The 15,809-nt window shown below is 34.2% G+C and overlaps 1 protein-coding gene across 1 annotated transcript in view; it reads left to right on the top strand.

Moving 5' to 3' along the window:
* Positions 1–9,601, top strand: part of AJAP1 (adherens junctions associated protein 1) — a 246,665-nt gene extending 237,064 nt beyond the window's left edge. Inside the window, exon 6 of the mRNA XM_053690954.1 lies at positions 9,487–9,601. The gene's annotated coding sequence lies outside the window, so the exon portion shown is untranslated. The remainder of the gene's footprint in view (positions 1–9,486) is intronic.
* The last annotated feature ends 6,208 nt before the right edge of the window (positions 9,602–15,809 follow it).

The following is a 15,809-nucleotide window of genomic DNA, read 5'->3' as shown; positions in this document are numbered from 1 at the left end:
AGCCCAGCTGCAGGTAAAAATAAAAAAATGAAGAAATGAACAGCAGCCAATCATCATCAACAGTGCGGTCATGAACTCTTTTATTGTGATCTCATGAGATTTCATAGTAAATTTCCTAAAACTGAATATGGAAATAACATTAGATTGCTTGAGGCTCACTCCCTTGCCTGTCCAGGGACAGCCATACTAATTTGCTGCTTAAAGTCCTTTGCAATGGGGTGTGAATAAAGGACATTTTGAGGTAAAATATCTTTCTTTTTTACATAGAGATGTTCAGGTGATATTTTCTGGTCAGCTTTTTACAGCTATGCTGCATCACTTTCAAGAGTTTCAACATTTGGGTATCATGGCACTTTAAGTTACCATTATTGCTGTTCTTAAAAGATTACAGTAGTGACAAGGAGTTGTGAATTAGGTTTGCATGGACAGGCACAAAAGAAGGAGATTGAACTATCACCATAAAATAAAATGTTTCTCTCAAAATAGCTGCAACAAGGTAGTAGAATGAATTTGGGAGAAATGCCCTCAACAAAGATGGCTGCTGTGCCATTTGGAGGCACTGCACAGGTGCAGGGTTCTTTTTAATATGGAGGAAGAAACCAGCAATTGTGGTAAAAATTAGCAGCTAAGAAATCAAACTGCCTAATGCTGCAGCAAATATTTAAAAATGGGAAGCTAAATAAGAAACAAAATAACAGAAGAAATAGAACCTAAACTATAAATGAAACATACAAAGAAAAAGAGAGACAGACCGAATACACTCTGTTGAAGTAGTGTCTAGAATAAGATTAATACCAAAACACTAGCACATGTAAAAGTAAAAGAAGATAATAGAAGGAAGATTTAGATCACCTGCACTGCCAGAGAACAGAAAATAAGGAGGAAGTTGGAAGAGCTGTCTGTTAATTATAGTTACTGTGTAATATGTTCATTGGTTATTTTTCTATAATAAATATATATTTTCTGTACTAGAAGGGAGATTTTTGGTTAAAAAAAATGGTGGTACTAAATAGGGGTCTCCTGTCTTGCCATACAATTTACTAAAACAAGACTGGTGGATGCACTCAATTATACAAGGTTGTATTTTAACCTCTTAAGGACATATGACGGAATTTTTCCGTCATAAAACAATTGAGCAAACTGAAAGCTGTGTCCTTAAAGGGTTAAGTTAAAGGGACATAAACACCTATTTTATTTTTCTTTCATGGTTCTGGTTCATATAGGGCAGAGTTTTTGATTGGCTTTCCTCCTAACATGCCAGATTTTGTGTTTCTTTTTTTCTTCTTAGGCTTTTCAGTAGCTGAACTTTTGTCAATTATGAGTAATTATTTAAAACAGTTCAGTTAGGGTTTCCTGAGGAGAGAAGCTGAGAAACACTGATATAGAGTGTACAGTGTAGAGTTTTTTATTACATTAATTTTGTTCTCTTGGTATCCTTTGTTGAAAAGTAGGTAGGCTCAGGAGCATGCATGTGTGTGGAGCACTAAATGGCAGAATTTTGCAAGAATGTTTTTAACAATGTTATATGTTGTGTAAGCACAGCTGCTAAAGTGTAAGGGGCCGATTTATCAAGCCCCGAATTGGAGCTTGATGCTCTTTGCTTCTGGCGAGCTTTCAGGCTCGCCGGAAACAGAAGTTATGATGCCCTTTGCTTCTCAACAAAGGATACAAAGTGAACAAGGCAAATTAGATAAAAGAATTGAGCTGGAAAATTGCATGCTCTATCTGAATCATGAAAGTTTAATCTTGAGTTTACAGTCCCTTTAAGTAGATAATTTTAAAGCATTTCAGCCCTTAAATGGGCATCAAATAAATGCTATATATATATATATATATATATACAGGGTTATATATATCAATGCAAAGGGTTACCAGAGAATACTATACAGGTGTATTTGTTAAATTAAATCATTTCAGTTATGTAAAAAATTAAGAAATTATTTTTACGTTCAAAGTGTCATTATAGTGGAAAAATTGCATGCTAATTTTTACACGAGCGACCCTGCAATTCTATGAGTTTAACTCCTCTAAGGTTAAAGTACTACTTAAGAACCACAAAGCACTGCAGGTCCTGAGCAGAAATGGCTGGTGACCCAATCAGCAGTGGTAGTCATATGACCCAGCTACTTCTGACTGGGTGATTGTCAGTTTCTTCTCAGGACCAGTAGTGCTCCGAGTAGTATTTAAACTAGGTGTTTATCCCTATTGCTGGGTTGCAAGTGTTAAAATTACAGATTGTAATGATTTTGAGCATTTAATTTGTTCCTCATGTAAATTGTTCCCACAAATAAATTTAGTAGCGCCATTTTGTAACCTAGGTTTTCCTAGGTTTAAAAGCCTGTCATATTTTCTTATCTCCTTTGCTGAGGCCGGATAGGGACAATTATGGATGAGCTATTAGAGTAACAATCTCACAGTGTTTAATGTTCCTTTAATATGGTAACCCCCATTTTTTTTCTTTCTAACATTTTAATGAAATTAAAGATTTTTTTTTTAAAGAAAACTATATTTAGATGCAGTTTTCTCATACAATTATTGACATGTTAAAGGTACCGTCTACTCCAGACTTTTTATTGTTTTTAAAAAAAAAAAAAATCCCTTTTATAACCCATTCCCCAGTTTTGCATAATCAACACAGTTATATTAATATATTTTCTACCTCTGTAATTACCTTGTATCTAAGCCTCTGCAGACTGTCATCTTATATCAGTTCTTTTGACAGACGTGTATTTTAGCCAATCAGTACTGACTCCACGAGAGTGAACACATTATCCATATGGTACACACGAGCTAGTGCTGTCTAGCAGGCCCATTTATCAAGCTCCGTATGGAGCTTGAAGGGCCGTGTTTCTGGCGAGTCTTCAGACTCGCCAGAAACACAAGTTATGAAGCAGCGGTCTAAAGACCGCTGCTTCATAACCCTGTCCGCCTGCTCTGAGCAGGCGGACAGGAACCGCCGGAAATCAACCCGATCGAATACGATCGGGTTGATTGACAGCTCCCTGCTGGCGGCCGATTGGCCGCGAGTCAGCAGGGGGCGGCGTTGCACCAGCAGCTCTTGTGAGCTGCTGGTGCAATGTTAAATGTGGAGAGCGTATTGCTCTCCGCATTTAGCGAGGTCTTGCGGACCTGATCCGCAGTGTCGGATCAGGTCCGCAAGCCCTTTGATAAATGGGCCCCTAGGTGTGAAAAATTGTAAAAGTGCACTGAGATAAGAGGCAGCCTTCAAGGGCTTATACATTAGCATATGAGCCATCCTAGGTTTAGCTTTCAACAAAGAACACCAAGAGAACAAAGCAAATTTGTTAATACAAGTAAATTGGAAAGTTATTTATAATATCATGCCATATCTGAATCATGAACATTAAATACTGACTAGACTGTCCCTTTAAACTTGCAAGACAATATAAAATGACTAGAGCCTAACCCCTTCAGGACAGAACCATGCATATATAAAGATTATTTATCACATTCTACAAAAACTTGTAGCTTTTATAAATGTAGAAAAAAAATCATAAAATGTGTTCATTGGCTTCCTCTGATTAAGGTAAAGGAAATGCCCAGCACTTACTACAACCAGGTGCACGCTACATGCCCCAAAAAACAGCTCCAAAAGTTCAATAAAGTAGCAGCACCACTTAGTTCAATATTCAACAATGTTTATTGGGACATCAAACATTTAGCACAACGTTTCGGTCCAACTGACCTTAATCATGCTGCATAATCCTTTGCCTTACACCACTCTATGTAAAGCCTCAATGGGAGGAGTCTACTACCTGTACAGGTGTCTCCAAATTATCTCACAAACATGCAATGTCTGAAAACTTAAAGGGACACTAAACCCAAATGTTTTCTTTCATGATTCAGATAGAGCGTGCAATTTTAAGCAACTTTCTAATTTACTCCTATTATCAATTTTTCTTCGTTCTCTTGCTATCTTTATTTAAAAACCAGGAATGTGATGCATAGGAGCCGGCCCATTTTTGGTTGAGAACCTGGGTTATGCTTATTGGTGGGTAAATGTAAGCCTCCAATAAGCAAGCGCTATCCATGGTGCTGAACCTAAAATGGACTGGCTGCTAATATTTACATTCCTGCTTTTAAAATAAAGATAGCAAGAGAACGAAGAGAAATTCATAATAGGAGTAAATTAGAAAGCTGCTTAAAATTGTATGCTCTATCTAAATCATGAAAGAAAACATTTGGGTTCCGTGTCCCTTTAAGGACTCCATCTACTGGCTGAAAGAATATTCATATATACATATGATCAACCTAAGAAAACAGTACAACATCACTATCCTATATATTAAAGAAACCTTATCAATACAAATATTTACCTTTAAAAAAAAAAAAAACAGCACAATTTCACAATAATACATATTGTTGGATATTGAACCAAGTGGTGCTGCTACTTTATTGAACTTTTCCTCTGATTAAGGCCAAAATGTATATGTTTTTTAGTTTTGATCAATTTAAGGTTATTTCTGCAGCTTTGTTTAAAATGATGCAATGGGCTAACTCTCATTTGGTATAGTGGAACTACCCAAATTCTCAAAATTAACCCCCAAAACTATATATGTTTCTAAAAATAGATAACCTAAAATATTACATTAAAAAAAACTTAACTTTTTTGCAAACTTTGGGTTTCTCACTGAAATTATTTACACACAAATACTGCAGTCATAAGACAAATGGTTGTCAAAGTTTATCTGTTGTCCCCTTTTGTTTTTGGTAATAGACTGTCTGCCAGTAACAAATTAACTCTTGTTTTTGTTTAATTTTTAATAATTAAAAAAAAAAGAATTCTGCAGTGTAGCGGCCCCACTCACCGTCTCCCTTCTAAGATCCCCATTTATCTGTAGCATAGGGTCCCCCTCCAGCCGAGTATGCTTCATGGCTTAGGGCCCATCCCTCCCTCTCCCTTCAAAATTTCCATAGCATAAGGAATCCTCCCCCTTTCTCCACTGTGCCAATCCACCCACCTTCCTCCTTCCCTCCCACCTCTCCACCAAAGCACCATCAATGATCGTTACAGAGAGTTAAACAGACTGTGCTATTTGCCTTCATATAGTAAGGGAGCACGATCAAATGAAGGCACATGCCTTTTGCCTCCAGCTGCAATCTCCACTGTGCCACAGTGGTTGACATAGATACCATGTCAACACCTACATCCAATTAGCCCAAGGGGTTAAAGGTATGTCCTTTTAATATACCTTTAATATAAACCAGAACTGTATCAAATTCTTGAAACCTCAAATTGTTTATTAGTCTGTGATTAATATATTGTGCAGGCATTAGTATAATGTGCACTACAATAGTCATGTTGGGTAGTGCAGGTGTGTTCTTTCCTTTAGATAATAGATTTCTATGAGAGTGCAGACATTTTTGCTCATGTAGCACACATCAGCATCTATCAGAGCAAGCTGTTGATAATGATTACTAATTAATTTGTGATACAGGTTGTAGTGAGAACAATGTAACATTTGCTTTGAAAGTCACATAAAATTGACTTCTTAAGGATTTAAGAAAACCATAGTTGGCCTATGACAATCTGAATAAGTGTCATATTGATAGACTAAGGTTTTGGGTCCAATTTATCATTGTGTGAGCGGACAAGATACGTTGTAGCGTATCATGTCCGCCACACATCGATAAATGCCGACAGCATACGCTGTCGGCCTTTATCATTGCACCAGTAGTTCACAAGAACTGCTTGTGCAATGCCGCCCCCTGCAGATTCTCGGCCAATCGGCCACTAGCAGGGGGTGTCAATCAACAAAATCGTATTCAATCGGGTTGATTTCTATCCGCAGCCTCAGAGCAGGCAAAAAAAGTTATAAAGCAGCGGTCTCTAGAATGATTACAGCGACCGCAGAGCTTTGGCTAACTGTTTCGCTAAACTAAAGTCTCACGAAAAACATAAAAAATACATTAGACAATACAGTTACACTCATAACACAATCTAAAAAAATGATTTAAAACATATTGCACAAAATAGTTGTAAAGGCTCAAATATATTAGAAAAAAAGGCAGACAAAGGGCTTTAACATTGAGATAAATAAATATACATGTCTAAATGTGTATATGTATGTATTTACAGTATATACACATATAAACACATAAATACATATGTGCACATATATAAACATAATTATATATATATATATAATCCACTGAAATAAGTGCACTCCCACGAACAGTAAGTTTCAATTCTGCCAGGGTGCTATAGAAAGTTCAAATATCCAAGTTATAACACAAGTACTCACTGGACTTGATACAGGTGAAATAAAAAGTTTTTAGACAAGTACATGGAAGTATATGGAATAAAACACTTTTTATTTCACCTGTATCAAGTCCAGTGAGTGCTTGTGTTATAACTTATATACTGTGTATATATATATATATATGTGTGTGTGCGTGTGTGTGTGCGCACATTGGAGCCCTTTGCTGTCAAGTAGATGAAAACCCGTAAAAGCATATATATGAAATATTCATTTTTAATAAAGGTTTTAACTACATATTTACTGTAAATATTTCACATTACAATAGTCTGCACATAGCAGAATGTTTATGTATTTTTAAATAGATATTCCTATATAAATCTGTCTATAGCTATACCTATATATAATCATGTATAGATATATATTGTACCAAAATACCATCAGATAAATGTAGAAATGTAGAACTATGTATTTTTGAATACATAGAACATATTTTTCTATGTGAAGAACATTGGAATGTGAAATATTCATATTTTCACATCGGGTTAGCGCACTTGAGAATATGCATTAGGGTTCGCGCGTGAGTAGGGTGTTAGAGTTTTTCCCCACATTTTTACTCCATTGGCTTCTAAGGGGGAATAGGTTATCACATGACTTTTAACTTGTAGTACGAGCGCTACCCGAGTTTACTTTTAGCGCAGTTAGTGTGCGAGCGAAAGCACTAAATAGTTCACAAAAAAATAATTTAACTCTGAAATGGGCCTACAGGATTGCCATTATTTTAATATTGATTTAATTTCATATTACAGACACATATTTTTGTTGTAGGTTCATGTCACATTTAACCTGTATGTTGATTATTACTGTAATAAAGATTCAGCTGAATATTTATTATACAAGTTGATGTAGCAGATCTGTTTAAATTTCCTTAATACAGGAAAGGTAATTCATTCAGTTAATTGCTTGACCAATAAGGGCTCATGGACAAATTATTTGGAAAATGAAATTTTATTATTGCAAACTGAAATAGTCTTACAGGCCCATTTATCAAGCTCCGTACGGAGCTTGAAGGGCAGTGTTTCTGGCGAGTCTTCAGACTCGCCAGAAACACAACTTATGAAGCAGCGGTCTAAAGACCGCTGCTCCATAACCCTGTCCGCCTGCTCTGAACAGGCGGACAGGAATCGCCGGACATCAACCCGATCGAATACGATCGGGTTGATTGACAGCTCCCTGCTGGCGGCCGATTGGCCGCGAGTCAGCAGGGGGCGGCGTTGCACCAGCAGCTCTTGTGAGCTGCTGGTGCAATGTTAAATGCGGAGAGCGTATTGCTCTCCGCATTTAGCGAGGTCTTGCGGACCTGATCCGCAGTGTCGGATCAGGTCCGCAAGCCCTTTGATAAATGGGCCTGCAGGACTTTTGTTTGTGAGATTACAAATAGTACACTGGGCCAAAACGTCGGAGACCTGTTCATCTTTAATAGCTCAGTGTTTTTTTCTGTAACAACTGATAATAGGGTCATACTTTTGAATACTATTAAGTGAGTTTTCTTGGAAGGTGACTTTTTTGACAAATATAAATAAAATTATAGTAGATATTAGAAATAGACTTACATGTGGAATTAAGAGAGTTAAAAAGGGTGTTCTTTTTCTGCATGGTTTGTGGGAAAACACATTATCAGTGTAAAACCATAACAAATATTAACAGAGCAATTTTGAAAAATTCTATAGAAAAAAAATATTAAAGCAAATGCTTAAAGGGACAGTCTACACCAGAATTTTTATTTTTAAAAGATAGATAATTCCTTTATTACTCATTCCCCAGTTTTGCATAACCAGCACAGATATATTAATACATTTTACCTCTGTGATTATTTTGTATTTAAGCCTTTGCTGACTGTCTACTTTTTTCAGTTATTTTGACAGACTTGCATTTTAGCCAATCAATGTTGACTCTTAGGTAACTCCACGGTCATGAGCACAATGTTATCTATATGGAAAACATGAACTAGCACCCTCTAGTTGTTAAAAATGTCAAAATGCATTCAGATAAGAGGCGGTCTTTGATGGCTAAGAAATTAGCATATGAGCCTATCTAGGTTTAGCTTTCAAATAAGAATACCAAGAGAACAAAGCAAAATTGATTATAAAAGTAAATAGCAAACTTGTTTAAAATTGCATTCCCTATCTGAATCATGAAAGTTTATTTTTGACTAGACTGTTCCTTTAAATTCCAAGTTTAGCCACACAGAAATTTTAAACTCTTTGCTACTCCCATGCCATGGTTAATCTGTAAATTTGCTCTTATTTTGATTCTGCTACATGTATTATCTATAGTGTATATTTGAGTCCAGTCCTAGACAATGTGATTAAGTCATGCAAATGACCTATGCACAAACCATGCTCCCAGTAAATAACTATTTTGGTATTTAACAGTATAATTACAATTTGCTTCATATTACAATTATTTTAATTTTTTTTTGTTTTACAGTGTTAGCATGCTATAATCATATACAGTATAAACTTTAGCTAATTCAGTTATTATTTTTTTTTAAATTAATTTGTGACGCAACACTATCAAAACCTCATTTGTTTTGTTTTTTTAATTCAAACCCGTCCCCAGGCCTCCCTAACAGGCCAGATTAGTAAACATGGTTTTTATCTCACCCACAATAATCCTGAAAATCCTGCCTGTTAGGGAGGCATGGAGACACCTGTTCTAACATAAGTAGTTCAATAAGTATTTTTAAAAAATATAAGGAGTGTTTACAGTTGTTTAAACAATAGGTTCTTAAATGAAGGTCATCTCATACATACTTTAACTGTCAAAGATAATATATATACTGATATGAGATAAATATTCATTTGTCGTTAGATATAGTTTAGTAGTGCAACCATGGAGTTATTTATTAAATTAAAATTTGCTTTTATTACATATGAAAATCAGTTGTGTACTTTATAGTATTCTTACAAAATAAGTGCAATATGTATTCATTAAAAACCTTTTTAGACTTTGCAATAAACACTCTTTGGAATTCTTGGAAACTGTACAATATTACCAAGATGTACACAAATAATGCACTTAAAATTATATTATAAATACCAAATATAGCTAAACTCGTGCTCTGAACAAGGTAATGATTTCAGTTACTGAAATGAACAGCTATGGGGATTTTAGTGCTTTATAATGTTTATTATGATTATATTTTAATAATTGTTTTACAGTCTTTATTCTTTATATAATTTTTATTATTTCTCTTTAACAGGATTCCATTAGTAAACCTGTAGAAATGACAGGTCTCTACTATTTTTGTTTACCTTTGGAACTAACAGAACAGACTCTATTGGACAGATATATTTTTATATATAAAAAAAAACTACAGACACTACTTTTTTTCCTGAAGAATTATGGTTTTTTTTTGTTTGTTTTTTTGTTTAAAAAATAAATACAATTTCAACAATGAGAAGAACTTCTTAAATAAAGAACTGAACATATGAATTTTTGGATATGGACTGTGATTTTTGAACCTGTGCCAATAATACCAATATGTGCCATACATTGATGCGGAAGATTTCCTGTGAAATTGAAGCGAAGAGAAATTATACTTTGAATACCTGGAGAAAAAAAAGGATTTCAACATCTGTTTATAAAGGATAAATCATTGTACAAAGACAGTAAATCCCTACATAAATATACCTTTTCTGTGAAGTAGCATTTTTTTAAAAAATGTTTTATTTAATGAAATTTCTTTAATATACTCTGCATTTTTGTTAAATATTATAGAAAAAAAAAAAGTCACGTCATTGTTAATGCTTTGAAATAAGTTAATATTCAAAAAATAATCCAATGAATAAAAAGGCTACTGTTGTAACAAGTATTTGGGAATGAACCGTAAATAAAGTGTTGGTTTGCCATTTTATACTATACAATTAGAAAGGTACATGCAGTGGCATATTTATTGGTGGTTCTTATTGTTACTTTTTTCCTGTCTGAATTATTCTAAAGTCTAAAAATTAATATGTAAAAATTTTATGTCAAAGAACAAAAAACAAAAAAAAAAAAAACATTCTGTATTATAAGACTTGACAAGTGTTCCCTTGCCATGAAGCCATGTATAAAATAGTACTCAAGATAGGAAAATGAATAATTAAAAGAGAGCTAGCTTTTTATGTTTTATTCATATTAAGTAATAGCAGTGCTGGAAGATAACTCATTAACCTATTCAAAAAGACAAATTTGTTTCACTGATGAAAACCTGGCATATGTTGTCTACTGGGATGCCCAGAATTTTACGATTTTAGACGTATACTGTGAGTTTATATTGTAACAATAGAAAAAAAGATTGCAAGGACACCTTTGTATTAATGATTTTATTGTATGTAAATTTACAAATACATTATTAAAGCACACTTATTAAAGTTCAGTTACACAAAACCATAATTTAGTTTCTCACAAATGTATTTTCTTTAAGATTTCACTGACATTAAACAAATCTACAATATAGATTAATATTTGCATTGTAGTGTTTTGCTTACTTATTTGCTCTATACACATTTACATTTATTATAGTTTGACTGTTGTGTGGTAAATTGCCCTCAAACAAATTGATATGATTTATTTTGCTGTTGCTTTAACTTGTAAATCTCAAAACAAAAACTATAAATAAAATATTTTTTTCTCTATATTACATCATTGTATTGACGTAAGCAAAACATAAACAGGGAATATATATACCGAAAATAATATTGTACACAAAGCAGAATTATTTATTACTTTTTTAATTGTGTAAAATGATTGGGTATTATATATTACTGTTGAAAGGGATAGTATAGTCAAAATTAAACTTTCATGATTCAGATAGAGCATGCAATTTTAAGCAACTTTCTAATTTACTCCTATTATCAATATTTATTTGTTTGGTATCTTTATTTTAAAAAGCTGGAATATAAGCTTAGGAGCCAGACCATTTTTGGTTCAGCACCTGGGTAGCATTAGCTGATTGGTGTCTAAATGTAGCCACCCAATCAGCAAGCGCTACCCAGGTGCTGAGCCAAAAATGGGCTTATTTTCCAGTTTTTAAAATAAAGATAGCAAGAGAATGAAGAAGTAAATTAGAAAGTTGCTTAAAATTGCATGTTTTTTTTATTTTTGACTAGGCTATCCCTTTTAAAAAAAAGCATGTGTTATAGAGACATTATTTTATCCTCCAGATTAGTAAAATAAATAATACATAAAAAATGTAAAACAAATACCTCTTAGATATCAACCAAAACTCATGGTAAATAACTTATCCAATTTATCAACAAACTAGAAACGATGGAAAAAAAAATGTTACCTCTGATAAGCTGCTATTTCTTGGCAGTGACATATGCACTGAAGGAAACCATTTCTCAATATCAAAGTACTTTAAACCATTGTGATATATTGCCTTCAAATACAGCTACGTTGAGCATTTTTCACCTCTTTACATAGCTAGACACATATTTTTAACGCCTAAATATGACAAAAGTACAGTAATCTTATTAAATTAAAGAAATAGGCAATTATATTTTAACTTTTTAAAATATTTGTCTATTAAAAATTGATAAACCAAACATGTTTTGGATAAAATGCTAAATTAATTATTTTTTTTCACTTTCTTTAGCTATGAACACCTAGAAAACGTATTCCTTAGATTTTTAAAATAGAGAATAGCAGGATATGCTGGCATGTGATACATTTATATATAATTGAGATTCAGTTTCAGAATAAGAACACACTAAAGTAACTATGGCCTAGATCTCAATTGAGCTACATTTTTGTGACAGGGCTGCTAAATAATGGTGACCCTGTCTATATCGTTTGTTCCTCACATGCGATTAATATCCTGGCAGCCAAAACAAGGAAACAAAAAGGTGTTAGCAACAGAACAGAAGCCAAGAAATAATAACCATTGTTATCACCTTCAGTATGAGTCAAAAATGAATACTACCCTTGCATTATTATTATAATTATTATTCTTTATTTATAAAGTGCCAACAGATTCCGCAGCTGACATATTGAGGTTGCCATCAAATTTGTTATCACAGCTTCTGAATTAGGAGCAAAAATGGAATTCACATTCTAACTACTTATAATACTTTATATGAGATGTTTTTAATGTTAATTCAATTTAAAGGTAATTGTTAATTAGTTCAATGAATTAACAGTGGAACCTATATTATAGATACTGTTTTTTCCCCTATATGAGTGGCATCTTTAAATCCTATAAACTCCAAAAACATTATAAACCATAAGTGTGACCTTCCTACTACAAACCCACTAACTAGCCTGTTTCTATTAATGATTACTTATACTAACCCTTACCATATGTGATACTGCAATTGTTTGTATCCTAGTATCACCATACACCTCACTGACTGGTCCCCTCATTTAAATTAGCATAATAAGGATGGGATCAAATAATCTTATAATCCCTATACTGCCTTAACCCCTGAACTTCAGCTAACCAACTTTGTACCGCATAACCTGAATTAAGGTTTAACTCCCCACTAAATAAAAACTGTACTGCACACGGCCTCAACTGTTTACTACCTCTATCTACTTACCAAAAAAGAAAATGATACTACAAGTATTGCACCCCCATGTTAACCCTTAAAGGCACAGTCAACACAAATTTTTTTTATTGTTTAAAAAGATAGATAATGCCTTTAATACACACTCCCAGCCAATATGGTTATATTAATAGACTTTATAACCTTTACATTTCTGTCTGCTTCTAAGTCCCTAAAGACAGCCCCCCTGATCACATGCTTTTGTATTTGCTTTTCCCATCAGGGGAAGCTAGTTCATGTGAGCCATATTGATAACATTGTGCTGACGCCCATGGATTCTAGCAACACAGCACTAATTGGCTAATACAAGTCAATAGAAAAAGTCATGTGATCAGGGAGCAGTCAGAAGATGCTTAGAAACAAGGTAATCATGGAGGTAAAAAGTGTATTAATATAACCATTTTTTATATGCAAAACTGGGGAATGGGTAATATAGGGATAATCTATCTTTTAAAACAATAAACAAAATTTGAGTTGACTGTCCCTTTAACTTTTGGTTACCATCTAGTATTGATCCAATTTTACATAGGCCATCACCCTATATTAACCCTGTACTGCCTGGACCAAAACTGGATTTACCCTATACTTTGACCACCAGCACGCAAGTTTTACCTGCATGATACCATAGCACAATCAGATATTCCTTATATGATCCCAACAAGCTTGACTCATCTTTACAGCTACAAGACTCTTTCAAGTATAATCTCTACATGTCTTCCCTTTAGCTGCCAATGGAGCCCTAATCATTAAAAGACCCCTACTAACACTTAAGATATGCCTCAAATGCAAAATCGTTCACCCTAAAAATACAACACCTATACAAAAAAACTGAAACCTTGTTTCAATTATAGTATAATCTCTTAATTATTCTTCCAGCTACAAAAGAAGAGGTCCCATAAATCCTTCCTTGCCATATTTTTTTTGGTTAAGTAGTTAACCATGAGTGAAGTTCTGAAGGTGTTGAGCCTTCACGCTTGTCAAACTGGCTAGTCATAACATAAAGGAAAAAAACAGACCCAGACTAAACCGAAGAAAATTACTGTATGGGATATTGTTTTAAAAAAAGAGGCTGAAGATGGACATCACTATATCAAAATTAGATCAAAGGGTCATTCAATTTCACAGATTTCTACCATGCAGATTAAAAAGTTTAAACATTCTGAACTATTTTTTTATACATGAAAAATGGTAAGTTAAAGCTGTATATTATGATTCTGAAATTAACCAGAAGTAAATGTCTGTACATAGCTGAGCTGTGAGATAAAAACTAATTGGCTGATGAAGAAGACTCTCACAGTTCTATTGATGGTTATTGACGCACCCCACATGCATAAAAACAAAAATGTTTATTTTTCACCTCAGGGATGTCTTGTAAAAAAAATAAACTTTAATATATATTAAATGGCATTTTTTAATGCAACAAAGTCTTCAATTTCTTTCATAAAAGTGGTGAGAATCTACGAGCCATTATTCTTGGAAAATACTATTCATGAACACTAGGAAGAGGCAAATATTCCCAAATCACCAAGAGCCCTTAAAAACCTCCCACCCTAATGGAATTTAGACTTATTTTTGCCTCTGCAGGAGGAAGGTGAAGGATGAAAGTACTCCAGATGTTCTTCAGAGAGAAGGGTTCTCAGATCGATTTGAGGCCCATTTTCTCTTTTCATAGAGCTACTGTTTGACAGAGGAAAGCTTTTGGAGTATGGGGTACATAGATCCTCTGCTGCCATACATACAGCACATGATTGTCTACTGGAAGCAGTATTTTCCTGCAAGTGGTCCATTAGTGTGGGTGCCTACTCTGTAATTATGGGGTTTGTTATTGTAGGCACTCACTTAGCCAAAAGGTTATAATTAGGTACACTTGGGGTTGTACATAATAGTTAGGGGACTATTGTGACAGGCATCTTTTTTATATGGAATTGGGCTTAAGGAATTTTTATATAATTTTACACCCTATATAAGTTTGCGCATTATAGTGTTTGCGCTTGTCGGCTTATTATTTATTTTCTAATAACATTCTGTGTTTTAGATCTTTGCATGTCTTTGTTTTGCTAGGGTCAGCTTTTTCATTCCTGATTGGTTAGCACGCGCTGGGTTTGCTTGTGCGTGCATGTATCTTAATTCCTTAGTACTTTTCTGAACGGTTTGTGACGGCTTTTTAGCGTGTTTTGTTTTTTTAAGCATGTAGCTTCTTTAGCATGCTTTGTTAGTTTGAGGGCCTGACAGTTGTTTCTTTTCCAATCCTTTTGCTTGGCTTTAGTTTTTTCCACTTGGGTTAGTGCTCATCATTTCTTCAGTGCTGCTGGATGAATGCTTAACACTCCTTTGCTTTTTTCTGCCTATTTTGTTGAGGGGTAAGATTTTCAATTCTGCCAAGAGCTTCTTTTTGGGTGTAAGATTGTATGTTTTTTTTTCCTACCTTTATTCCTTATTTATTATTATTGTGCTTTAATCATTGATTCATATTTATTTTCACATTATTTTTTTTTCCTGTGGTTTCTTAGGCCTGTTACTTCATTTTAGAGCATACTGAATCTGTCTCCACTACTGTGATTGTTAGTTCCTCAGAAGCTAGGTCCACTGAACACTTTCCTACTAATATTAAGTGTTTGTGTTTTTCAAGCTTCTTAATATTATAAGCTCTGTTCAGCTTTGCAAATCTTGTATGGCTCATTTAATGCATTCTAATCAGACCAATGCTACTCTTGCCTCTAAGGGTATCTGTCATATCTCTGTGTGTTCCATATAAGGGAGTTCTTCACATTTTTCTCCAAGATTTAAAAAATTTGTACACTGTACTGTATCTGAACTGTTGGCAGCTATACCTCCTCCAATGAAGCGTAAAAGGTTGGTTACTGATAATACCTCCTCTAGCTTATCTTATTTAAATAGATCTTAGTCTTTTAAGCTACATGTTTATGAACCTGGTGCTCCTGAATTATCCTCTGAGGGTGAGGTATTTTCAGATGATCAGGAGTCAGTTTCTGAT

The sequence above is a fragment of the Bombina bombina genome, chromosome 8 (genome assembly GCF_027579735.1).
Source record: "Bombina bombina isolate aBomBom1 chromosome 8, aBomBom1.pri, whole genome shotgun sequence".
NCBI classification, from domain to species: Eukaryota; Metazoa; Chordata; class Amphibia; order Anura; family Bombinatoridae; genus Bombina; species Bombina bombina.
The sequence above is the reverse complement of the archived record's forward strand: the minus strand, read 5'-3'. Positions and strand labels throughout refer to the sequence as shown.